At 46.1% G+C, this 27,629-nt stretch overlaps 2 long non-coding RNA genes across 2 annotated transcripts in view; both read right to left on the bottom strand.

Annotated features, from left to right (window-relative positions):
- LOC310689103 overlaps positions 1 to 27,629 on the bottom strand; it is a 64,597-nt gene that overhangs the window by 33,044 nt on the left and 3,924 nt on the right. The gene's annotated exons all lie outside the window — the stretch shown is intronic.
- Positions 16,861 to 18,878, bottom strand: LOC310689122. Its single transcript, XR_014517342.1, has 3 exons — positions 18,415 to 18,878; positions 17,465 to 17,519; positions 16,861 to 17,330 (listed from the first exon to the last, which is right to left on the bottom strand). It is a non-coding gene; the product is annotated as an uncharacterized lncRNA (long non-coding RNA).

The raw sequence follows: 27,629 nt of genomic DNA, 5'->3' as shown, positions 1-27,629 counted from the left end.
CATACGTCCAGATTTTCCTGGACGTTTCTGCCAGTTACTGCTTGCAGCCGCAATATTCCGGAAATTATCCAGGAAAGAGCCAGTGTGGTGTAGTGGTTAAGAGCGGTAGTCTCGTAATCTGGTGAACCGGGTTCGCTTCTCTGCTCCTCCACATGCAGCTGCTGGGTGACCTTGGGCCAGTCACACTTCTCTGAAGTCTCTCAGCCCCACTCACCTCACAGAGTGTTTGTTGTGGGGGAGGAAGGGAAAGAAGAATGTTAGCCGCTTTGAGACTCCTGAAGGGGAGTGAAAGGCGGGATATCAAATCCAAACTCCTCCTCCTCCTCCTCCTCCTCCTCCTCCTCCTCCTCCTCCTCCTCCTCTTCTTCTTCTTCTTCTTCTTCTTCTTCTTCTTCTTCTTCTTCTTCTTCTTCTTCTTCTTCTGGATGTATGGCAACCCTAATGGAGCCACGTTACTCTCGATCCTTCTGCTGGATCATTGCCACTCTGGGTCAGGCTACTCAGTGCCAGAAGCGGGGTGAAGTTTTCGCCTTCACTGCAACTCCCTGTAGCAGTGGCTGCTACCGATTCTCATAGAGGTAAAGGAAAGGCACACACCCAGGGACACCACTAGAACTAGGGCTAAAGTTGCACGCTGCCCCAAGCAATGCTCTTCAAAACTTTGAACAATCTGTGTGCTGTGTGCCCCATGAAAGGAAAATGTCTTCATCTCTGCCATTCACCGCACAGTTGGATCGTTGCTTATTGGTGCATAATTATAATGGACTGCACCAGCTCCGTGATAATGATGCTTAGCACACAGTGGTGTGGAGAGGATGTTTGGCACATTTGTTTCCCATTGTCTTCTTGGGAGGTACAGGAAGCGGCAGGTTTGTAACAATCTTCTCTTTCTCCACCTCATTAATCTCCTGAAGGGGAGCTCCCGAAGCATTATGTGCATTATCAAATTAACCAGGCATGTGATTAGTGCTCAAGCGATCAGCCGCGGAAGCAGCGTGCAGGATTATTCAGATTCGGATTTCACAACCCCAAAGTTGCGCAACAAACGCACGAGGAGTGAAGTTGATTGTTCAGAGCACGCCAGCTGCTTTCAATAGGTCCATCTCCCTCTTCCAGATTTAGGCCACAAAGTTTGGTCAGAGAGATGATGTGCAGCATTATGTGCAGTCATTTATGGAATGATCCGAGGAGAGTAAATCATGTTCTGTCGTCTGAAGGTAACTGGACCGACTGAGCAATCTAGCTAGGCAGAGCAGGTCCTATCATTAGGCAGAGGGAGGCAGCTGTCTCAGGTGGCAGTTGCTGAGGAATGGTGAAAGGATGGGAGGGAAGAGTGTTGTGTATCACATGACCTGCTCTGTGCCCCTGACCCAAGCTGGCCAGCTGCCTTCAGCAGAGGACCCTGTACCATCACTCACTCAGGGCTGCATCAATAGGAGTATAGCATCTAGATCAAGGGAAGTAATAGTGCCACTGTATTCTGCTCTGGTCAGACCTCACCTGGAGTACTGTGTCCAGTTCTGGGCACCACAATTCAAGAAGGACACTGACAAACTGGAACGTGTCCAGAGGAGGGCAACCAAAATGGTCAAAGGCCTGGAAACGATGCCTTATGAGGAACGGCTAAGGGAGCTGGGCATGTTTAGCCTGGAGAAGAGGAGGTTAAGGGGTGATATGATAGCCATGTTCAAATATATAAAAGGATGTCATATAGAGGAGGGAGAAAGGTTGTTTTCTGCTGCTCCAGAGAAGCGGACACGGAGCAATGGATCCAAACTACAAGAAAGAAGATTCCACCTAAACATTAGGAAGAACTTCCTGACAGTAAGAGCTGTTCGACAGTGGAATTTGCTGCCAAGGAGTGTGGTGGAGTCTCCTTTTTTGGAGGTCTTTAAGCAGAGGCTTGACAACCATATGTCAGGAGTGCTCTGATGGTGTTTCCTGCTTGGCAGGGGGTTGGACTCGATGGCCCTTGTGGTCTCTTCCAACTCTATGATTCTATGATTCTATGATTCTAGTACAGCATGAGATTCTTAATCTCAGGGTTGTGGGTTTGAGCCCCACGTTGGGCAAAAATATTCCTGCATTGCAGGGGGCTGGACTAGATGACCCTTGGTGTCCCTGCCAACTATACAATCCTATAATTCTATGACCTTTCTGGTCAGCTTTTGTACATGGAATGGAGGGAGTGTCACAACAACAACAACAGGTCATCTGCCCTTTATAATAAGGTCCAAGGATGAGTTATAGCAGTATAAAAAAATTACAAGAATACAGTGGTACCTCAGGTTAAGTACTTAATTGGTTCCGGAGGTCCGTACTCAACCTGAAACTGTTCTTAATCTGAAGCACCACTTTAGCTAATGGGGCCTCCCACTGTCGCCGTGCCACCGGAGCACAATTTCTGTTCTCATCCTGAAGCAAAGTTCTTAACCCGAGGTACTATTTCTGGGTTAGCGGAGTCTGTAACCTGAAGCGTATGTAACCTGAAGTGTAACCTGAGGTACCACTGTAAAATATGTTAAATCTACTTACAACTGGAAGAATAGGGTGTGTCCTAAAATACAATAACCTTAAGTTTCAAAGACCAGGGCACAGAAGTGTGCCTTCTTCAGTATGCAATTGATTCCGTTGCCTTTATATCCCACCCTTTTTTGTCAAGGAGCTCAAAGTGGTGAGCGTGGTTCTCCTCCTCCTCATTTAACCCCCCCCAACAACCCTGTGAGGTAGGTTAGGCTGAGAGGCAGTGACCGGCCCAAGGTCAAAGAATCATAGAATCATAGAGTTGGAAGAGACCCCAAGGGCCATCGAGTCCAACCCCCTGCCAAGCAGGAAACACCATCAGAGCACTCCTGACATATGGTTGTCAAGCCTCCGCTTAAAGACCTCCAAAGTAGGAGACTCCACCACACTCCTTGGCAGCAAATTCCACTGTCGAACAGCTCTTACTGTCAGGAAGTTCTTCCTAATGTTTAGGTGGAATCTTCTTTCTTGTAGTTTGGATCCATTGCTCCGTGTCCGCTTCTCTGGAGCAGCAGAAAACAACCTTTCTCCCTCCACTATGTGACATCCTTTTATATATTTGAACATGGCTATCATATCACCCCTTAACCTCCTCTTCTCCAGGCTAAACATGCCCAGCTCCCTTAGCCGTTCCTCATAAGGCATCGTTTCCAGGCCTTTGACCATTTTGGTTGCCCTCCTCTGGACACGTTCCAGTTTGTCAGTGTCCTTCTTGAATTGTGGTGCCCAGAACTGGACACAGTATTCCAGGTGAGGTCTGACCAGAGCAGAATACAGTGGCACTATTACTTCCCTTGATCTAGATGCTATACTCCTATTGATGCAGCCCAGAATTGCATTGGCTTTTTTAGCCGCCGCGTCACACTGTTGGCTCATGTCATCCATGGAGCTTCATTGCTGCGTGGGGATTTGAACCCTGCCTTCCCTAACCACTACACCACAATGTCTCTCAATGAAAGTGACACGATGAAGGTAAACCACCTGTTAGGGACTGCTATGGAGAATGTTCTCCCCCAGGCCACACGAACCCTGACTTTCTATGGGTGGTGGAACTAACAAGAATTCCTTCATAGAAATCCAAACACTTTGCAAAGTTCAGTATGAAGGGAATTAGCATGCCTGCAGGAAGCACTTTCCAAGGCACCTGAAGGGTAAAGGTAAAGGACCCCTGGATGGTTAAGTCCAGTCAAAGGCGACTATGTGGTTGTGGTGCTCATCTCGCTTTCAGGCCGACAGAGCCAGTGCTTGTCCACAGACAGCTTTCCGGGTTCACCTGGCCAGCATGACGATACTGCTTCTGGTGCAATGGGACACCGTGATGGAACCCAGAGCGCATGGAAAAGCCATACCTTCCTGCCACAGCGGTAACTATTTATCTACTTGCACTGGTGTGCTTTTGAACTGCTAGGTTGTCAGGAGCTGGGACAGAGCAATGGGAGCTCACCCCGTTGCGTGGATTTGAACTACCAACCTTCTGATCGGCAAGGCCAAGAAGTTCGGTGGTTTAAACAATACCACCCATATCCCTTACTGGAGAACAAATGGCCAGCTTAAGGGAGTTTGTGGCCAGGTTCACTCCTGTAACATGTTATTCTCTGTCCTCCAACACCTCACGTTGCTGTCCCTTAGTGTCTGCCGCCTGAGGCCACCACCTCACTTTGCCTAATATTAGGGCCGGCTCTGGAAATCCTAAAGATTGAACCCAGAACTATATGCATACAAAGTGCTCCACAAAGGCATCTATAAGAATCACTAGGTCATTTCATTTGTTGCTTAATTTTTTTAAATTTAATTTAATTTAATTCTAGACGACCTCTGAAGGTATGTACTTGTGATGGGATGATGAGCTGCTTGTGCGTAAAATCCAAGTCCCTCAGAGTTTGGTCAAGTCCGCAAACCTCTGTCTGTAACGGAGCCCCTTAAGCATGGCTCCGTCAGTCGCTGGCAGATTCCGACAGTGGTTGCTTTCAGAATCTCTTCCAACATAAAAGCTCCTTAACGGAAACACGTCTTCTGGACTCTCTGCGTGACAGTTTCCGGCGAGGAGTGGGTGTCCCTACAGGAGGTCCTGAAACCTCCCCACTGTTTTCGCTGGAAGTGTCTCTGAGCCATCCCTCCTGCTCACTTTCCCTCGGATCACCTCCTCTCCCCCTGCTGGTTCCCTCTTCAGCTGCTGAGTCTCTCCCAACCTGTGTGAGCCCTTCCACCTCCCGTCCTTCCGATGGCAGTTCCCTGACAGTATTTAAGGAGCAGAAGAAGCTGTCTCATTGGCCCAGTCTTGTCAAATTGCATGAAGCATGTCCATTGTTCTTGGGAAGTGTTCCCATTAGAGCAGGGTTTCCCAAACTTGGGTCTCCAGGTATTTTTGGACTACAGTTCACATCATCCATGACCACTGGTCCTGCTAGCTAGAGATGATGGGAGTTGTAATCCAGAAACAGCTGGAGACCTGTAGAGCAGGTCTACTGGTCGGGATCTACTGATCGCGATCTACTGGTCAATCGCGGGGCGTCACTGGTCGATCCTGGTCAATCGCATGATCCTGATAGATTGGAAGTTGGACATTGCTGCCGTAGAGCAATCCCCCCACATTTGGTGACGTCATCTGAACATTTCTGATTTCAAGACTGACTTCTGAGCCGACGTGATTAGCATGAGTCTGGAAATGGCAAGGTCCTAAAGATTGGAAGCTTACATTAAGGTTACCAGATTTTTTCCCAAAGAATCCGGGACACTTTTTTTTTTTTTTAAAAAAGAAGTAATATCTTCTCTTCTGTGCTCTCCTCTGTCGCACAGCCTTCCTCTGGGCCCAGGCCTGCTCTCTTGGAGTGTTAGCTGCTGTGGAATAGGCTCAGGTCGGGCCTGGGCTCGGCCATGCGTCCTTGCCCTCCCGGTGCTCTGATACTTCTCCTCAGTGGTGGAGGTGGAAGTGGTGTGGCAAGGTCAGGGCTTCCCTCTTTTTTCTCCTTCCTCTTTTTCTCTCTTCCTTCTCCTTCTCCTTCTCCTCTCCTTCTTCTCCCTTCGTTGGCTCCGGGGTTTTCCTGGCCCCAGAGCACCGCTGGGAAGTCAGCTGGGTGGCCAGGCGTGCTCGCTCCTGGCTCGATTTGGGTCATGGGGGGGCAGCAGTTCCCCCAGTTGACGCACCAGGTGTCCCCGGTTCCCCCTTGGCAGTGGCGGCGGCAGGGGTAGCCTCAGCAGCCCGGAGCCAGCCTGGTAGCGCAGTTGGCTCTGGCTGGCTTCAGGAGCTGCTCGCTGCCATGGCACCCGCCATTTTGCCCCACCGGAAGTCCCCATATGATGTGTCTTGTGCCGTTGAACCAATCACGCAACATTCATTCCCTACTAATAAATCTACAACACTTAAAATATAAATCCGGGGATATTAAATGAAATCAGGGGACATTCCGGGGATGGATTTTGTCCGGGGACAGATTTGTAAATCCGGAGACTGCCCCTGGGAAACAGGGACGTCTGGTAGCCATTGTTGTTGTTGTTTAGTTGTGTCCGACTCTTCGTGACCCCATGGACCAGAGCACGCCAGGCACTCCTGTCTTCCACTGCCTCCCGCAGTTTGGTCAAACTCATGCTGGTAGCTTCGAGAACACTATCCAACCATCTCGTCCTCTGTCGTCCCCTTCTCCTTGTGCCCTCAGTCTTTCCCAGCATCAGGGTCTTTTCCAGGGAGTCTTCTCTTCTCATGAGGTGGCCAAAGTCTTGGAGCCTCAGCTTCATGATCTGCCCTTCCAATGAACACTGAGGGCTGATTTCCTTCAGAATGGATCGGTTTGATCTTCTTGCAGTCCATGGGACTCTCAAGGGTCTCCTCCAGCACCAGAATTCAAAAGCATCAATTCTTCGGTGATCAGCCTTCTTTATGGTCCAGCTTTCACTTCCATACATCACTACTGGTAGCCATAGCTTACATTAAACCAAATCGAGCCATTGGTCCATCCGGCACATAATTGTCCACACCGATTGGCTCTCTGGGTTTTCAAAGGAGTCTCTCATCACAGCCCTACCTGGAGATGTTGAGAACTGAACTTGGGACCCCCTGCAAAAGAGATGCTCTAATGTTGAGCCACCATTTTCCCCCCTTGCCTCCCCTATTAATGCAATCTCTTCTCCGCCCTGTGCCAATATCCTAGCTGGGCAGAATCCATCAATCCCTTTTACCAATTGAGAAATGTTCCTGAGCCTGTTTTTAGCAGTCATTTTGTTAATATCGCCAATGAATCAATACTCTTCTTACCTCCCCCCTACCTTTCTCCATAAATAAGAAGGACCCAGAGTCGGTGACATTATGAATGATCTCCCCTTGTCTACTTAAAGATGAAATGGGTGGTTGTGTGTAAACGAGTGGAACTTATTTCCCATGCATTAACCTTGCCTTGACGAACCTTGTTTTCCCTTCTCTCTCTCTCTCCGCCCCCCCTTCTTGTAAAACAGAGCAAGCTTCACCTATGAGAAAGCCATGGAGGTTGTAATTAAACTGGGTAGCAGTGAAGCAAAGAACCACTGACCAGGTCCCAGAGCAATTATTAAGTAGAGCTCAATGCATTACGCAAATGAGAACAGCCTAGGACATTTGGGGGGGGGGGAGAGGTTAGTGGACAATAGGAAGGGTGGGGGGCAAGGGAAGCTAAGACACATTATTTAAGTGTTCTTGTAAGCCCTCTAAGATATTAATGCTGCAAATCTTCTTATGAATATTTAAGGACATAAAATGGAGTGATGCTCCGGTCCAGCATTACCACAGCAGCCTGTGATATAGTTGAGCCCACTTAAGAAAGCAATATCCGACATCCGTGACAGATTTAAACATGATAAGGGAAAGGGGCACGGGGTGGCGGGGGGCGGGGCGGGCGACAGTGCTCCTTAAACGGTTAGGCAGACATTAACGGGGTGAGTCATGGGAGACTACGTTGCTTGAAGATGTAACTTTTGCTTAAATCCCTGCCTCCGAGCAGCGAGGGAGGCTCTTTATTTATTTTTAAACACAGCACAGCCCTCAGAAGACCACCGGCTTGACCTTCAAGCAGCTTCGACAGTTGCTTACAAGCAAAGAGTTTCGGTGCTACCACAGTTAGATGTTCCCTCTATCCTGGGGCCGCTTAAGAACGGTAATGGGTCTTGCTGCTGAAATTCTTGTTTATTAATGCTCAGATTGGCTTCTTTTGATCAGAAGGTGCTGTGCAATGATAATAATAATAGTACTACTACTACTACTACTACTACTACTCCTACTACTACTACTAATAATAATAATGGTAAAGGGACCCCGACCAGTAGGTCTAGTCACAGACGACTCTGGGGTTGCGGTGCTCATCTCGCTTTATTGGCCAAGGGAGCTGGCGTGCAGCTTCCGGGTCATGTGGCCAGCATGACTAAGCCGCTTCTGGAAAACCAGAGCAGCACACGGAAATGCAGTTTACCTTCCCGCCAGAGCGGTACCTATTTATCTACTTGCACTGTGTGTTTTCGAACTGCTGGGTTGGCAGGAGCAGGGACCGAACAATGGGAGCTCGCCCTGTCGCGGGGATTCAAACTGCCGACCTTCAGATTGGCAAGCCCTAGACTCTGTGGTTTAATCCACAGCACCACCCGCATAATAATAATAATAATAATAATAATAATAATAATAATTCTATCCCACTCTTGGACAGCCTACAAACGTAGTAAATAAATATATACACACACATGCACTGAAATCAAAGGGGAAAGTGTAGAACTGTGACTAGATTGTAAAATATATTTTTCTGGGCGGTAGCTTATTTGCTTCTTTCTCTCCCCCCCTTTTGCTTTGGGTCTGCTGTTGCGTGTCTGGTGCCCGCCTTCACCCCCCAGCTCAATAATATTTATTACAATGTCACCAAAGCAATTAGGTAGTAAGGATCGGATTACCAAGTGCATATGTTTGCTATAGTCAAAGAAATGTGTCATTCCCCCGCCCCACGCGCTGAGATTTTTTTCTTCTTAATTTAACTTCTTGATTGACTTATTATGTACATTGGCACTTTTAAGAGCATCAAATAAAACACAGAGAGTTCAGAAGAAATGTAAATGGCCTCAAAGAGAAGGAGAGGGAGAAAGAAATCCTATAATCTTTTTTAATGGCTATAAAAACTAGGAAGAATACATCATAAGTTCCCCGCATGGGGTCCTTGTCTATGTTCAATCCAGTATTGTAAATTAGACACGACTTTTTATTTAATTTCTGACTGAGAGAGGGAAATTAGAAACAACATTATCTCTGCTGCTCTGTTATAACAAACAATATTTCATGGAGCCGCCATAAGTTTACCTTAAGAACTTGCTTTTTGGGGAAGGGGGGAAAAAAACGAGCGAAAGAGAGTAAACACTGGCTTAATCTCACCAAGGGCTGGAGTTTACGGATCTTTCTGTAGGCTGACAAAGTCCAGTACAGTGGTACCTTGGGTTACATACGCTTCGGGTTACAGACTCCGCTAACCCAGAAATAGTACCTCGGGTTAACGACTTTGCTTCAGGATGAGAACAGAAATTGTGTGGCGGCAGAGGGAGGCCCCATTAGCTAAAGTGGTACCTCAGGTTAAGAACAGTTTCAGGTTAAGAACGGACCTCTAGAATGAATTAAGTTCTGAACCCAAGGTACCACTGTATAATAAAGGTGAAACAGCTGTACATCAATTGCAAGAAAGCTATGTGCTGCATGTGTAGATCTGTGGACAGACTGCCAATAATAATACCATATTTTTCGCTCTATAAGACGCACATTTTCCCCTCCAAAAATTAAGGGGAAATGTGTGTGTGTCCTATGGAGCGAATGCAGGCTCCTTGGCTTCAGCGAAATGAACCCGAAGCCTCTGGAGTGCAGTGGGAACTCCACAACTCACTTGCATCTGTATCATGTAAAGGTATCCCAATTTAAACTCTAATAAATTGTGCCTGTGGTTCTTGCTTGACCCCAAATGGCCAGACAGGGGCAGGTTCGTGGTGCCTGCGCAATGCATTGGCCAGTTGCATTGCCCAGGTCATTGTCAGTTTAGTGTACCCCAGCAGTACCCCAGCTGTAGTTATGGCCAACAATTTGGGTGGCTTTATAAGAGGATTAAACAAGTTCATGGAGGATACAGCTCTCTGTGGCCTCTAACTATGATGGCTATGTACTACGCGTACCTTCGTTCTCAGAGGTAGTATGTACCTGAATACCAGTTTCTGGGAATCACAAGTTGGGAGAGAGCTGTTTCATTCAGGTCCCGCTTGCGGGCTTCCCAGAGGCATCTTGTTAGCCACTGTAAGAACAGAATGCTGGACCAGATTGTGGGAATGTTCAGGGATGCAGGAGAGGATATATTGTTTGATTATAGCCTTTCCAACTTGTGTAAACAAGTTCACAATTTAGCAGAGTAACATTCCCCTTTTTAAACTCACAGCAGATGTGTTTGCTCAGGCTCGCTAAAGCCTCTATAATAACTGTTCTGGTATTTCCCCCTTATTCCCTCATAAAAGATAAGACATGACACAGTCTTCTACAAAAGTATAAAAAGAGTTTACCCACATTCTGTTCACAATCAGATCCCAGAAGGCAGACTTAGCTTAGAAAAGTAACATACACCTGGAAACTATCTCATTAGGAGACAGTCCCTTTGTCCTCTCTTGGCTGGAGGCCAAGAGAGCATCTTTGGTTAAGCAGATGTTGCTTCTTCGATACATGTAGTCAAAGAGAGAGAAATGGCTGTCCTGCCCTGTGCTTTTGTCGTTACCTGCACAGGTGAGGCCATGCCCACCTCTAGTCACATGCAGAGGAAGTCTGTCCCAGTCCAGGAGGAAACAGGAAGTTTACCTGCTGGCTGGACAAACATTCCTCCCCATGTGTAAACATGTTCACTCTATGAATGTTGTACTTGACTGCTCTTGTGTTTCACAGCCCACATAGATGGGCCACAGGCCTGATCCAGAAGCGTTCTTCTTATGTTCTTACAGATTTGGAACATTGCAATGGGAATATGTAAATATCCTAAGACAGACTTCTTAGGAAGTGGCCTCTGCCTTTGAGCTCTTTGCTCTCCTCCTTTCAACGCTCGCCCTGTGGTAATTCTGAACTGTCTTCTTCTTCTCTGGAAGGGTCAGGCTGGAGAGGCCATCTCCACCATTCCTCGTTTGTCAATTCCCTGACATTGGAACTGGCTTTGGCTGTGATGTTGACCAGTCTCAAAAGAATGGATAGGCATTGGTTTCTTCACAATTATCTTGCCACCCATGTTCAAGCACCGCCAGTTCTCCACTTTTAAATTCAGACCATTGCATGGCTAGCCAAAACACGGACTTTGACACATTTTAATCCTTCCTCCTGTTTGATGGAGAAATCCAGCACTAAGCACAAATTGGGATTACACTACGTTATGCTTATTTATCTGTAAACAACACATTCCTCTTCTAATCTCCACTTCTGTGCTTCGGGTTTTCGCTACTTGATGTTGCAGGGATTTAGAGCTGGTGGTAATTAACCCCTTGGCAGTGCCAAATCCACGTCTGCCTTCCCTGCCCCACCCCACCCCATCCCGCCCCTTCTCCTCGCTTGACCTTAACCCTCCCTAGCCACTAAATACATAATGGCCTGATAAATTTTTAAGCAGTAATGAAGGGCATAATGCACAATAAGCCATTAAGGTTGCATATTCATCAGCGCCCGCGTTGAGGGGAATGGAATGGTGCTAAAACGACTGCTTTAAGTGCTAAAATCCCAGATTGGAAATCTGGCTTGTTGATTGCTGTGGGGTTTAGCTACCTCAATTGTTTGGCAGGCTGGAAAATCTCTAGGAAGGGGCTGTTGGGATTTCGACAGCACGCACTGCTTCCACAAAGGGCATGTCTATGTGATCGGGGTTTTTATTTTTAAAGAGTTGAAATACCTGTGCCTGCAGCAGAAGAAAAAAAACACACACAATTTTTGACATTTATCCCCTGAACATTTCTTTGCTGAATTTTCTTTGAATGTACAAATGTTTGCTAACTGTTTTTGTTGTTGTTGTTCCACATGCACATTTTGCAACAGCATTTGACACTGTTGGACATCAAAAACTCATCAGAAGTCAGTGATTGACAGTATTTGAGGGGTGACTTGCAGCAGCATTTGTCAATGTACAACTTCTGGGTTTGTCTTTCTGCTATTTATGGGTCACAAGCTGTGCCCCCAGACACCTAAGGCAATGCAATAGCTTTAGTAAAATAATAATAATATATAGATCTAACTTAGTTATACCGAAATAGATAGTAGCCAATACTAACACAGACCTTTCTCATGGAGAAGGTCTGTCAATGGCTATTAGTGGTTACAAGTAGAAGCTGCAACAAAAGGTGGAATCTCCTAACAGGTGTTCAGGTCTCCAGACAGCCATTTCTGCCAAGCTTAGCAGTCAACTCTTTCCACCTACTTGCATTCTCTTCTCTTCCCCCAACTCACTGTCTACATTTCAAGTCTCCGAGCTCTTGTCTATGTTGTTTTCCCCTTCAATTTCTTTCTTTTCTTTTTTTAAAAAAAATTGTACTTCTGCAAGCTTTGGAGTCCTACCTCCAAGCACAGTACTACTTTGCTGTTGTTTCTTCGTGTCTCTGTTTTGGCTACAATCCTGGCAGCGCTCACCCCGTGAGTTTGCTGTTAGAAAGAGTAACAATTGCATGGAACCTCTGTGCTCAGAGAAAGAATGAATAACAGGTGAGTGGGATTGTGCTGTTGCCTTTGCATCTTGCTGGTGGACTTTCCAGGATGCCCGGCTAGAGGGACCTTATCTTCTAAGTAGGGATGTGAGAGATTCAATTCAGTATCCATTTATTATTATCCTGTTATAATTTGTTATGCAGCTGATACGGCAAACTGACTTCTAAGCACAATGAAACACACAGCTGAAAGCGGACCTTACCCAAGGCGCACTTTCTGCAGCAATAGAAGAAATGAAAGGCGACCTTCCTTCAAAATTCGCCCTTTTCTGAATTTTGCAATGCCAAATAACGTGTACAAAAATGCACGCAACTGGGGTGAAATGCGCATTTTAAAATGCGTATATTAATAATAAATAACATAGACAATTATATTAGGGAAAACTTCCTTGCAAAAATGTGTACACTGGCAGAACTGCAGACGAGGAGAAATTTGCACAAAATAGTTGAATTTTCACGAGGGCTTTTTTCTCTCCCTAAAATAAAAATTCACCAACTGATGTGGAAATGTAGAGAACTGAACTCAAGAATGAGAAACTGAGAATGGATGGATCCACCTGTCCCTTGTTCTTAGCAGTGTTATGCCAAATCTTCATATAAAACAGAGTATAGGGTTGCTGAAAGGGGCACCTGAGCTCTCGAGGGAACCAGTCACAGCCACCCAAAATCCTGGCGACTGTGTTTTCAAGTTGAATAGGCTGCCTGGGCCAAAGTACCAAAGAGGCCAAGAGCATCACTCATAAGACTCAGCTCCTGTAACCAGCCAGTGGTACGCTAAGATGGCACTGAAGGCAAATTTTCAGATGCACGGATGGGTTGCACCTGGCTCAATAAGCAGGGTGTTCATTTTTTTAAATTGTTGCTCATTTCACACCTCAAAACAGCTTAATTATAAGTAAGCAGCAAGAACATCGAGATATTGTGTCGCACTCCTCGGAAATCATCCCTGTGGGGGCCTTGGCGAGGGTGGGATGCTCCAAAGCAGAATGAAACAGATTAAGAAAACTATTCAAAATTCATTTGAAAACATCATAATAAAAGCACAATGAAACAGGCAAACTGAACTTGGTTAATTTGCTCCATGCGCCGCACAGGTTTATAGTGCATCTCTTAGTATGTTTTAATTAGCTTCATAATCATCGCCGGGTAACTAACAACGCACACTGCTTAGATGAAGAGAGAAACAACCGGGATGGTGCTGGAAGCCAGGATGGTTCACTGGGGTCGGGTGCAGCTAGAAAGGACATCCTGTTCTCCGTTATGTGGCTAGGAGTAAATACTACACTATGCTGAGAGCCGGCATGGTGTAGTGGTTCGGGTGTCGGACTGGAAGTCTGGGGTTCTAATCCTCTCTCGGTCATGAGGCTCCGTGGGTGACCTTGGGACAGTCGCAACCACTCAGACTAACCTATCTCACAGGGTTGTTGTCGAGATCAAATGAGGAGAGAAGAAGAAAAAGAGTTTGGATTTGATATCCTGCCTTTCACTCCCTTTAAGGAGTCTCAAAGCGGCTAACATTCTCCTTTCCCTTCCTCCCCCACAACAAACACTCTGTGAGGTGAGTGGGGCTGAGAGACTTCAGAGAAGTGTGACTGGCCCAAGGTCACCCAGCAGCTGCATGTGGAGGAGAGGGGAATCGAACCCGGTTCACCAGATTACAAGACTAACCCCCCTTAACCACTGGCTCTCAGTGGGTGGGGAAAGGACCCATGGGTGCAGCCTTGAGCTCCTTGTGGGGGGGAGGTGGAATCTAAATAATAATAATAATAATAATAATAATAATAATAATAATAATAATAATTTTATTTATACCCCACCTTCCCCGGCCAGAGCCGGGCTCAGGGCAGCTAACAGCAATAAAATCACAGTAAAAAACATAATGGGGGAAAAGACACAATTTAAAATACAGGTGAAAATGCAATTTAAAATGCAGCCTCATTTTAACAGTAGCCGATAAATCAAGACCAGAAGGGGAGGGAAACATAAGGGTCAGACTGAGTCCAAACCAAAGGCCAGGTGGAACAGCTCTGTCTTGCAGGCCCTGCGGAAAGGTGTCAAGTCCCGCAGGGCCCTAGTCTCTTGTGACAGAGTGTTCCACCAAGTCGGGGCCAGTACTGAAAAGGCCCTGGCCCTAGTTGAGACCAATCTAACCACCTTGCGACCTGGCCCAAGGTCACCCAGGGAGCTTCAGGCGATAAATGCAACAAACAAACAAACAAACAAACAAACAAACAAACAAACAACCCCCCCACCAAATATAGAATCTGGAGAAGATCCATTTGTTTATGAGGAAGGAGGTTTAGCTAGGGATAATTATTTGGGGATTTCTCCAAGGTCTGAGAAAGCCATTTGGCCACCACACAGCTGCATTTGTACTTATAGCCACTTTTGAGAAACCATTTTGACTGTTGGGCGCGAACCAAATACATTATCTAAGAACACTTACCTGAGTCTGGTTTTTTCCTCCTCCCGTACTACCCCCTTTCCTTTTATGCCATGCCTTTTAAAGGTGTAAGAGTGCCTTATTACCAGCCACTTTATAAGCTCCCAGGGAGCTCTTTCCTGCTCAAGAGCAGGGTAGAAAGAGGCCTGATTTGAGGCGGATAAATTCAGGCCTGGGGGCTCAATGTGGCCCTCCAATGCTCTGTATCTGGCCCCCAGGACTTTCCCCAAGCCACACACATCCTCCCCAGTTGCTTTCCCTGCTGACCCAACTTTGCACCTTCCTTGTGTTTGTTGACTGGCTAGGAGGTCATCTTTGAAAGCTGATAATGGCTCTTGTTTGCCTGGCTGGGGGATAAAGAGAGGTTCATGTGGAAAGTAGACTCATAGCTGTCAACCGTCCCTTATTTGGCGGGAAACTCCCTTATCCCAGCGCCGTGTCCCACTGCTGTCCCTTATTGATGATGCCCCTTAAATTTCCTGGGTTACATGCTCGCCCGGCTCGGGAGGGAAGTAGCGGCTTGGGGTCCTCCACTGCGAGAGAGAGCGTGCGCTGGCGCCGTCGTCCTGGCGCGAGGAGTTCCATCGGCCCTTCCCCGCCCGAGGGGGGGGGGAGGGAGAGAGACTCTCGCCCATGCCGCCCACGAGCCCGGAGGCAGCAGCAGTGGTGGCAGCTGAGGAGGCGGCCTGAGGGAGGAGGAAGAGGAGGGGATGGGGAGGGATGCAGAAGGGCAGCGCCTCAGCGGCCACGGCAGCACCGCAACCACCTCATGCTGGATTGACAGCATCTGTTAATCCTACCAATGTATGTAACTCTTTACAATAGAAAAATCCCTTATTTTGGCTGCTGAGCCCTTATTTTTGAGGCTGCTTGTCCCTTATTTTCAAATCTGTAAGTTGACAGCTATGAGTAGACTCCTGTAGAAAGGTAATGTTAATAATAATAATAATAATAATAATAATAATAATAATAATAATAATAATAATAATAATTTATTATTTATACCCCGCCCATCTGGCTGGGTTTCCCCAGCCACTCTGGGCGGCTTCCAAAAGAATATTAAAATACTGTGATACATCAAACATTAAAAGCTTCCCTAAACAGGGCTGCCTTCAGATGTCTTCTAAAAGTCTGGTAGTTGTTGTTCTCTTTGACATCTGGTGGGAGGGCGTTCCACAGGGAGGGCGCCACTACCGAGAAGGCCCTCTGCCTTGTTCCCTGTAACTTGGCTTCTTGCAGTGAGGGAACCGCCAGAAGGCCCTCGGTGCTGGACCTCAGTGTCCAGGTAGAACGATGGAGGTGGAGACATCAATTGCTCCTCCCACTTTTGTCTCTGGCTCCGCCCACCCCTGGCATGTGGACCTCGGAATGGTACTCAGAAGGGAACACAGCACTCAGGCCGGAAAATGTTACCCAACTGCGTTCAAATTTATAGTAAATTAAAGGGCTGTGTGAACGGCGTCATGAAAAAGGTGACTTTTAAAGGGAATTCGGAAGAGAGACGAATGAAAGGTACTATTTAAGGAAGGACGAGTCCTTGGGGCATCCGAGAATGGTGCAGCTGCATAAATAACAAACGATGTTATATTTTAATTCATTTTTTCCCCTTGTTCCAGAATATTTTCCGAGCTTCTGTGTTTCAGCGATGCAATTCATAACAAGAGAGGAAGAGTGTGGGTCGCGGGGAAAAAACAGCATTGCTAATATGTAATCTGCAGCCTGGCTTAATTTGCTTTGATATTAACATTTTAATAGAAAATATAATTTGATGGCATTTACAGAGGGGGGAAAAATAAAATTTGATTTTCAGGATGATATGGAAATATTAAGAATCATAAGCAAAGGTGTCTAATATACAAGCAGGCATTTTTAATAAGAGCGTCTATTAGCAAAATGAATTCTTTTAATACATTTCCGCGTGCTAATTCGAATCACCTGATGCCTCTCTGAACTGATTAAACAGAAGCTTGTGCCCTGCTCCAAAGCTCAGCCTCGTTGTTGTTTCCTGTATTGCCAAGCCATCGTGCATAAATTTGGCATCTAACAACAGAAGGAAATCTCAAGATTTGCAATATCAGCTCCTTGAGCTGTACCCATAAATCAAGGAACCATTCCCAGGCCCAACACCTCTTGCAGATATTTATTCAGATAGAGCAGGGCAAACTTTGGTCTGTATTAGTGATTTTGGCCAGACATCGCTGCTTTTTTGCAGACTTTATTAAGCAAATGACGCTTTTTGATGACTACATCCACGTTCATTTGCTGTATTTCTGTTTACTCCATCTGTTAAAGGGACAGGATCACTTCCAGGCATTTCCCCTCCCTCTGCCAACAATTTTGGTGAAAATATTCTAGGCCAAAGCCAAGGATAGAATTGGACACAATAATTTACTCCTTAACATCAAATGGCTGGAAATGGCACGGCAAACCCATCCCATAATACAAAAGGATGCTCAAGGGGATGGTGAAATCCTGGCTTTACTTAATTTCATTTGGTTTGGTTTGATATGGGCACACTGTTTTCCCCAAAACCAAGCTGAGCTCAAAGAGGCTCACCACAATAAAAATGAAATAAAGAATGGGTGTTCTGGAGTGAGAACTTATGGGTCCAGGAAAAGTGGAGCACGTATTCAAGTAGGAAAGCCCTGAGGATGAACAGTGGCGGCAGCTGTGAATAAAAAGGAGAATTCAATGCTAGAATCATTAGGAATTGAAAACTAAACTGCTGATATCATAACACCAATATACAAATATATGGTGTGGCCACGTTTGGAATACTGCTTAAAGTTCTGGTTGCCTCACCTCAGAAAAGGATACAGACATCCCTCCACTTATGTGGGGGTTATTTTCCAGGTCCCTGTGTATATAAATAAAACAGTGTAAAGTGAGGAGCATCCGCTATAAACACCCTCCAAATGCCCACCACCCAATGCATGTTTCATTATCTATTGTTATTCTAGTTTCATGTTTTCTGAATGGTTTCTGTCCATCTAAGTTTTGAAAAATTGATGCTTTTGAATTATGGTGTTGGAGGAGATTCTTGAGAGTCCCATGGACTGCAAGAAGATCAAACCTATCCATTCTGAAGGAAATGAGCCCTGAGTGCTCACTGGAAGGACAGATCTCGAAGCTGAGGCTCCAATACTTTGGCCAAGAGAAGACTGCCTGGAAAAGACCCTGATGTTTGGAAAGATGGAGGGCACAAGGAGAAGGGGACTATAGAGGATGAGATGGTTGGACAGTGTTCTTGAAGCTACCAGCATGAGTTTGACCAAACTGCGAGAGGCAGTGGAAGACAGGAGTGCCTGGTGTGCTCTGGTCCATGGGGTCACAGTCGGACACGACTAAATGACTAAACAACAACAAAAGTTCTACTCAGCATAAACCCATTGAAATTAATGGACCTAAGTTGGTCATTTCCACTAATTTCAATGGGCCTACTCTAAGTATGACTAACACTGGAAACAAACCTAAGGGCGTACTCCTAGGTCCAAGGGCGTCTTGTTTGGGAGTAAGTAGCATTGAGCTCAACGGGGCTTGCTTTTGAGTAGACATATCACCCTGGATCTCTCTTAACACTCCATCCAAACACTTTGAAAGGGGAGAAATGTAAATAAATAAGGAAATATTTGTTTAAAAGGTGAATTCGTTTTAATTTTTTTGTTGATAGACAAAGCCGAAGACCTCTCTCCCCGCATTTTGCATTAGATCCTCCAGATTCCCCCCACCCACCGATTACTGGCTATATCTACCTTTGACTGAAGATAGCCATATGAAATTCTGTGATGATCGAGATGGATAGAGCCAAACCAAAAGACCTGCATCACCCATGCAACTGTTCGATCTTCCAAGACGTTTTTGAGAATGTCCCATAGAAATGCTATGGTGTGTCTGCAGAGCATATATCACCAGTGGAATCCTGACTGAGTTAAAACCAAGCCAAATGTAGGATGGAAAGAAATGGCTGCATATTTTGTTTGGTCTATCTTCTTATATTCCCATCTGTCTGTCTTTTTATTTATCTGTAGTGTGAGATGTATTCTAATCTACGTTGAGAAGTAGTAAAGGAGGCTGGCAGAAGGGATTGTCTTCTCAAGTTTGGTTCTTGCTCACTGATTTAGTATTCAGAATTTAGAATTTATGGAGGATCCTTCCATTGTCACATCATCCATCAGAGGCAGACTCCAGAGAGATGGAAGTGGGAGCAGAGAGAGAAAGAGAGAGAGAGGAGGGGAAAAATTAAAAACCTGTTTATTGCTCAACTTGCTCCAGGCGTCTTTTAGTTTATTGTTCAGCTTGGTTCATTCCAGCATTTCAATTTGAATGGTTCACTTATTTGCTGTGGCTCAAAAAAATAAAAAATAAAATAAAATAAAAATCTAAATTAAAAACCATAAGGAAACCTATTTAAGAAAAAGGGGGAAGGAAGTTAAGAGATGTGGGGTGCCAACAGCACCTTGGAACATTATGAGGTGTCAGCGGATAATTTAAGGGCCTGGCAGATCTTGGCTGCTCCAAAGGAGATGCTCAATTGCTCTTTCCTCTGCCATTTGACACTCCAGGCATGTCAGAGTCAAGAGGGTGGAGCTCCGCGCACAAGGGACCCGCAATGCGGATGGAGAGATCCAACTTCAGCGCCTTGATTTGCAAACACGTCGCAAGCAAAGATGAGGAACCACGTTTCCACCGGGGGAGTGTTTACTCGCTCACGTGAGGATTTTTCAAAGTTCTTTGCAGAGAGCGGTCCTGAGCCAAGAACAAAGATTGCAACTGATGACTTCGGAGTGGGGAAATCTTTATGCTCAATAAACAGGTTGTCTGGCAGTGACGGATGCCTTTAAGGATGATTATCCCACTTATGAAAAAGACACAGTACTCTTGTTTGCTTCTCGAGTCATGCAAATTTAGTTTCCACAAACCACTGTTTCTTATACATCTGAAATAACCAAGTCTTATGAGAGCCAGTGTGGTGTAGTGGTTAAGAGCGGTAGTCACGTAATCTGGGAAATCGGGTTCGTGTCTCCGCTCCTCCACATGCAGCTGCTGGGTGACCTTGGGCCAGTCACACTTCTCTGAAGTCTCTCAGCCTCACTCACCTCACGGAGTGTTTGTTGTGGGGGAGGAAGGGAAAGGAGAATGTTAGCCGCTTTGAGACTCCTGAAGGGGAGTGAAAGGCGGGATATCAAATCCAAACTCTTCTTCTTCTTCTTCTTCTTCTTCTTCTTCTTCTTCTTCTTCTTCTTCTTCTTCTTATTTGAAATGGTTGAGGGAGTTGGGTATTTTTAACCTGGAGAAGATAACATAAGAAAGCCCTGATGGATCAGGCCCATGGTCCATCTAATCCAGAATCCTGTTCTCACAGTGGCCAACCAGATGCGGCTCCCCCAACCTCAGGCAAAACCTTTTGGACCAGTGGACCAGAGTTGTAGATAGGTGATCTTGCTCCCATGGCGTCCAGATTGCATCCAGATTGCGCCCCCAACCCCTCTATTTAAAACCTTTCCTTATGAGGCAATAATCAACATTTTTATTTATAGACATATTTATGGACATTTTTTTAAGCCAATTTTGTGCCCCCCCCCGTGCCCCTGGTAAGGGCCTTCCTCGCCACCCCCTAGCTACGACCCTGCAGTGGACACATTTGGAATTTTATGAAAGTGTTGTTGGCACCAGACACAAAATGGCTGCTGTGGAGGTGTGGCATAATACAAAATGGCTGCCACGGAGTGTGTGGGTGTATAGGAGAGGCCAAGTCTGTGCAAACAGGAACTGAGCAGGAAGAGTCACTCACGCACTGTGGATTTTTGAGGGGAATCTGTACTGAGACTTTTTGTGGGCACTATAGGAGGTACCATTAGACAGGCTGGCAGGTGTGGGTGTCGTGGTGGTGACCCCGGACTAACGGTGATTTCCCCCGTTAGAAAAAGATGACTTGAAATCAGCGCTCAACTCTGGTGAGGGGGACCGTCTGGACTGCAAAATGTCGGAGACCCCTGCTATAGACTCTGCAGCCGCCGGTATCTCCAGGCCCCTCCGCAAAGGTAGTGTCTGCGCTCATAACATCCAATGGAATCATCTCCTGAAGTTGCAAATGCACCCGTACTCTCTATGGGAGATCAGTCAATTACAGCAAATTGAGCTATTTCATTTCTGCCTGCAAATGGCTTCCCCGTTACACAAGCAGACACATTAATCTAATAACTAATGATCATATATTTTACTAATCATACAGCGCCGCGTGTGGTATTATATCTAATTATATTTAAGATTAAGACATCTTTACGTGTGTGATCTTTGCCAGTTGCCAGCTTCGTTTAGTGGAGTGAAAAGCTCAGTATAAAAAAAATACTGAACGCAGAAATGAATTATTCTTTCCCTATCCCCTCTTTTTACTTCTTCTGTCAGCTGTGATATTAATTCAGCTTACAACAGCTGGTGGAGCTTGGGGAATGCATGTAGGATTGAAGTCTACGCAAGACTTCCTGAAACTTCAAGGTAAGAGGGTGCAGCTCTCTACATGTTTACCTGGGATGAAGTCCCATGGAATTCAGCGGGGCTTGCAAAGGAAGATAGGAAGTTGCCATAAAACCATTCAGACCATTGATCGATCTAACTCAGCTCTCTGGGGTTTCAGACCAGGAATCGTTCCCAGTCATGCCTGGAGATGCCAGGAATTAGACCCAAAACATGTGCTCCACCACTGAACTACACCTTCTCCTCAATACCACAAATCGGTCTAGGAAAATAAAGGGAAGCTGTCTTGTAGCTAGGTTGATTTTTGGTCCATCTGGCTGAGCATCATATATATCGTATTTTTCGCCCTATAGGACGCACCGCCTCATAAGGCGCACCTAGCTCGAGCTTCCCCCAACCCCAGCCCCCAAACAGGCAGCCCTCTGCAAGCCGTGGGAGTGCTCCCGCTGCTTGCGGAGAGGTCCGCGAAGCCTGGACGCGTTGAGCTGAGCGCACGCAGGCTTCAGCATGCAGGCAACTCTCCGCAAGCAGCGGGAGCCCAGCGCTGGGCTCCCGCTGCTTGCGGAGAGGTGTGCGAAGCCTGGAGAGCGTGAGAGAGCGTTGGTGTGCACCGACTCCTCTCGCTCTCCAGGCTTCAGCGAAAGCCTGCATCCGCCCCATAGGACGCACACACCTTTCCCCTTCATTTTTGGAGGGGAAAAAGTGCGTCCTATAGGGCGAAAAATACGGTAGTTGGTATTTAGTTGGTATTTCTCCAGTCTTCCAATACCAACTATAGAACAATGGCAAGAGAAGTTGGTGAACTATGCAGAACTGGCAAAAATGACAGATAGACTAAAAGGAAAAGACAACAGAGATTGGGAACCATTCATATTATATTTGCAGAAACAAAGAAAGTCAATAGATTTGATGGCAGGTTTAAATAAACATTCACATTATTAGCATTAGAAAATGCTTAGAAGATAGTGAAATATGATGGTGTATTTACTGTTATTTTTTATGTCTTTAGGCTTGAAGTTATGTTATTAATAACTTTCTCTGTTGAGAGATAGCAAAGTGAGTGAAAATAGAAAAAAACCAGAAGCGGAAATTGGGGGAAGCCTTGGAGGGGAGGGAGGGAGGAATATATAGTAAATGTTAAGAATTTGAGGTGTATGTAATGAATGAAAAAGGAAAATGAATAAAAATATTTAAAAAAACATCTGGCTTAGCATCATATACAGTGGTACCTCGGGTTACATGCGCTTCAGGTTACATATGCTTCAGGTTACAGACTCCACTAACCCAGAAATAGTGCTTCAGGTTAAGAACTTTGCTTCAGGTTGAGAACAGAAATCGTGCTCTGGCGGCGCAGCGGCAGCGGGAGGCCCCATTAGCTAAAGTGGTGCTTCAGGTTAAGAACAGTTTCAGGTTAAGAAGGGACCTCTGGAACGAATTAAGTACTTAACCCGAGGTACCCTGTATAGTACACTGACTGGCAGTGGCTCTGCAGGGTTTCCTCCCACTAGCCCAACCTGGAGAATACACCTGGGGCCTTCTGCACTCAAAGCAGATACTTTACCACTGAGCTATGGCCACCCCCCCCCAACATGTATAAAATTGCACTAGCAATCACAGATAATGGATGCCATTTTCTTTTAAGGGAGATGTCAGGGAACTGCCATCGCAGTCAGGAGTGGAGGAAGGGCTCCCGAGCGATGCCGGAGAAGGTCCCAGCAGGAAAAGAGGGGACTCAGTGACCGGGGAAGGAAATCAGCGTTACACCAGGGAGAAAGGCGGGCAGAGGCGGGCTTCGGAGGGATGGCTCCAGGACTCTTCGCCAGAGACCAGCGGGGAGAGCATTGGTCCTCCACTGCCCACACCCACCCTGCGCAGAAGACTTCCGCACAGGGAGGCTAGGCGGAGACTATCCGTCAAGGAACTTTTATGTTGGACGAAGTTCAGGAAATGCCCACTGACGGATTCTGCCAGTGACTGAGACAGACGCGGAATCAGGACTGTCCAGCCAGGGAAAGGTTTATCCAGGCAACCTCACTGAGAGTGGCGGCAACTTACGCACGAGCAACCCCCAATTCCCATTACAGGATTACTCCACTCATTTATCTCTCACTGCCCTTTCTAGGTCCACTTTATGCTCTTCCTAGAATCCCTATTTCAAATCCACCTTTTCTGGGAAGCCATTGGCCCTGAGGGTTGCAGCAGATCCACTAAAATCCACGGGCTTAAGTTAGATGTGCCCATTCATTTCAGTGAGTCTACTCTGACTAGGACTAAATTTAGATACAAGAAGAAGAAGAGAAGAAGAGTTTGGATTTGACATCTCGCTTTATCACTACCCTAAGGAGTCTCAAAGCGGCTAACAATCTCCTTTCCCTTCCTCCCCAACAACAAACACTCTGTGAGGTGAGTGAGGCTGAGAGACTTCAAAGCAGTGTGACTGGCCCAAGGTCACCCAGCAGCTGCATGTGGAGGAGCGGGGAAGCGAACCCGGTTCACCAGATTACGAGTCTACTGCTCTTAACCACTACACTACACTGGCTCTCATGGTGGTGATCTTGGTCCTTATACCCAACCTTATACCCATGGGTCCTCAACTCATGGTCTTTATACCTGACAAACATGAAGAGGGGCTTGGCAATTCTAGGGCCCTGGGGAGGCATCTCTGGGGCCACAGGAAGCAATGGGTCTCCCTCTTCAAGGATGACGCTGGAATCCTTTCTGCTGCTGCGAAGACTTCCATGGGCCTTGCCCCACCAGAACTTCCACACCCCTTGTCCTACTGATACCAGAGGTGTAACATCAGTAGACCCCAAAGTCCCTGGGGTGGACTGGGAGGCATTCCAGGGATGGATTGAAGGATCCAGTGCCTTCCCAGTCCTCTGATCTCTTATTCACTTACAAAAATGAGTATAGTGGACGCTTGGGTTGTGAACGTGATCCGTGCAGGATGCACGTTCACAACCTGCAGCATTCGAAACCCGCAGTAGCGCGTATGTGCACGTGCGGCTTGCAATTCGGTGCTTCTGCACATGCGCAAACCGTGATTTACCACTTCTGCGCATGCGCGACCTCTGAAATCCGGAAGTAACCCGCTCCGGTACTTCCAGGTTTTGGAGCGTCTGTAACCTGAAAAAACACAACCTGAAGCGTCTGTAACCCGAGGTATGTACAGTGGTACCTCTGGTTACAAACGCTTCGGGTTACAAACGCTTCAGGTTACAGACTCTGTTAACCTGGAAGTAGTACGTCAGGTTAAGAACTTTGCTTCAGGATGAGAACAGAAATCGAGCAGTTGCAGTGGGAGGCCCCATTAGCTAAAGTGGTACCTCAGCTTAGAACAGCTTCAGGTTGAGAACAGACCTCCAGAACGAATTAAGTTCTTAACCAGCGTTCTTAACCACTGTATATTGTGAGAAATATGCCCAAAAATCCAAACCAATTTTCAAGCAGACGTCTCCAAATGGGGCAAACTGAACTTAAGATTGGGAAAATGTGAAACAGAGAGAAACTGAATTCTCCCAACCCTGCTATAGGCGTGCACTGTTAGGCTGCAATCCTCTATGTACTTTCCTGGGAGTAAATCCCATTGAAGTCAAGGGGCCTTTTCTGAATAGACATGCACGCATAGGATTGCACCATAATATGAGCTGCAAAATGACTAGTTAATAGCTTCTTCAACTCGGATAGATTTTGGACCTTTCCTTTCCCTTTGTTCCTTTGAGGGATGAAAACCTGCTTCCTAAAGGCCTTAGGAATCACTGTTTCTTTTTCATTTCCTTTAAAACAGCACTAATAAGTTTAGCAGCATCACGTTTGTCAGACAGAGAAACCGTACTGCTGCCACAGAGCATTTGACAGAAGGCTTCCAACGTGTGGGTACCTGAAGAAAAACAAAACTTGCCTTGATAAAATATTACTTTAATGAGCGTATATTAGCCGGGATCAACGTGCTGTTAAATTGGACTACATGATACTGTCCAGAAAGAAATTTATTGCAATGATCGTGAAACCTTTACATGAATTTAAAAAAAACAGATGGAGAAAAGGGGAAATGCCACGGTCATTATTATATATATATACATTTCATATGTAATAGGAAAACCATGATAGATCCTCTCAAAATGGTCACGACGCTTTTGATTGCGCTCACAATCGCTCAACATTAATTTTTATTTACGGCTTGTGTTGTGTGTGCGTGTGTTTTAATGACATTTTGCAACACCTAAGTTTGGGGTGGAGGGAATTAGAAGGAAAGGAGGTGGGCTGGGGTGGAAACAGTCGCTGATCATATAAACAATTAGACCTTTATCCATCTTGCCCAATGAGGTCCTTTATCTGATGACAACCTCTATAGAACTGAGAAGGACTAGCCGCCTTCCCTCTGGGGCTATCCGAACACTTCAATCAATTCTACTCAATTACTAACAAATCTAAATGTGATTTATCTGCCCCAGAATCATTCCAATATCAGGCAAAGATCTATCAATAAAACCCCCTAAGGTAATCTTCCCTCTCTCCCTCCCACCCCAAAGAGAACCTTTGGGGTCTCGAAGACAAGGAGCTGGCAAGTGAGGAATTTTTGCTCTCCCTCCCATACGGACACCTCCTTTCTTTTGGAGCACTTAATTAACTCGACAAGAACCTGTCAAGGATAATTTTCGAAGCACACGGCCTGAACAGCTGACATTTGATAATATTACACTCCGTGTTGATTGAAATTGATTTTTTTTGGGTAGTAAGCTTCAAAAAAGCGGGGGTGGAGGGAGGAGAAAGGTGGAAAAAGAAGGTTTGGAAATTTGACAACTTTCTTGGCTACACATTCAAGGACGGCAGGCCACGTTTGTTAAGGTCGTTGGTGACAAACAGGATGATAGGTTTTTTAAAGCAACGGAGTTTTAACAATCGTAGGGCAGAGGGTATGTTATCCCAGTGTCAATAAAACAAGCTCCGTACCGCCATGAAAAAGGGGGGATGTTGCAAGGTTGTTTTTTTAAAAAACAAACAAACCATCAGCACTAAAAATTATTATTGGTTTCAAAATTTCGTCTGCCTCCTTAGGAAACAAAGGAAGCCTTTGTTGACATCTGCCAAGTCTTGCTGGACTTTTCTTCCCTTCTTCAAAAGCAACCTACCTTATGTGTAGCTCGCCCCTATCAAATTTCCTGCCTCCCAAAATCCTATTAGCGTTCACTTAAAAAGCCACACCAACACCCCACCAGAAACCACCTGCAGAGACATACTGAGCTAAGCTCAGGGTCCTGGCACAGGGTACAAGGCCCTGCGCAAATTGGGACCCAGATACCCAGAAGATTGTTTCACCCGTTATTGTAACCAGATGATCACTGTGTTTTGCAGGAGAGAGAAATTGGGCCTTCAGCATTGTGCTATCCAATCTTTGGAAATCGCTCCTGCTAAGGATTGGACAGGTGCCATCTCTGTTGTCTTTCAGGTGCCCACAAGTCTTTTAAGTGGAGATCTTTCACAGTTTGTGTTTGTGTTGGAATTGGTCTCTGTATTTTTGATGTTTTAAGTGTCATTTCTGCGTTTGCTGCCCCAGGAGTAAATCCAGGGTATCGAGTTATTTATTTATTTAATTGATTAATAATACCCCACCATTGAAATTAATGGGTATGGCAACCAACCTGCCACCGTAATGTTTATTTTACTGTGGGTTGTGTGGAAGAGTGCCTCAGAGGGTTGACTCTACAGTCATACCTCGGGTTAAAGAAGCTTCAGGTTGAGTTTTTTTGGGTTATGGACCCACCGAAACCCGGAAGTACCGAAACAGGTCACTTACTGGTTTTGACGGTCGCGCATGTGCAGAAGTGCTAAATCGCACTTTGCGCATACGTAGAAGCGGCGAATTGCAACCCATGCGTGCACAGATGCACCGCTGTGGGTTGCGAACGCTGCAGGTTGCGAACGTGAATCCCGCACGGATCATGTTCGCAACCCGAACGTCCACTGTACAGTGGTGCCTCGCAAGACGAAAAGAATCCATTCTGTGATTCTCTTCATCTAGCGGTTTTTTTCGTCTTGCGAAGCAAGCCCATTGAAGGATTAGCGGATTAGCGCTATTAGCGGCTTTTAGAGGCTTTTAGCGGCTTATCTGCTGATGGGATCAGCTGATAAGCGGCTTAGCGGCTTAGAAAAAGGGGGGGGGAGGAAAAAAAACAGCAGGAACTCGCAAGACATTGTCGTCTTGCGAAGCAAGCCCATAGGAGATTCGTTTTGCGAAACACCTCCAAAACAGAAAACTCTTTCGTCTAGCGAGTTTTCTGTCTTGCGAGGCATTCGTCTTGCGGGGCACCACTGTATTGTTAAAAGTCACGAGTCCTCCGCTCATTTAAGCTAACTGTGACCAGAAGCTGGGGTATCTCATTGCTTCCTGCATGTGGAAACTGGAAATTGGAGCAGGAATTGCCAATGTTGGCTTATTCGTCTCATTTCTGGATTAAAAACCAATCCAACAAATATGATTGGCGTTAGCTGA

The sequence above is a fragment of the Podarcis liolepis genome (assembly GCF_965112155.1).
Source record: "Podarcis liolepis genome assembly, chromosome: 11".
NCBI lineage: Eukaryota > Metazoa > Chordata > Lepidosauria > Squamata > Lacertidae > Podarcis > Podarcis liolepis.
Note: the sequence above shows the minus strand (reverse complement) of the source record. Positions and strands in the feature narration are given on the sequence as shown.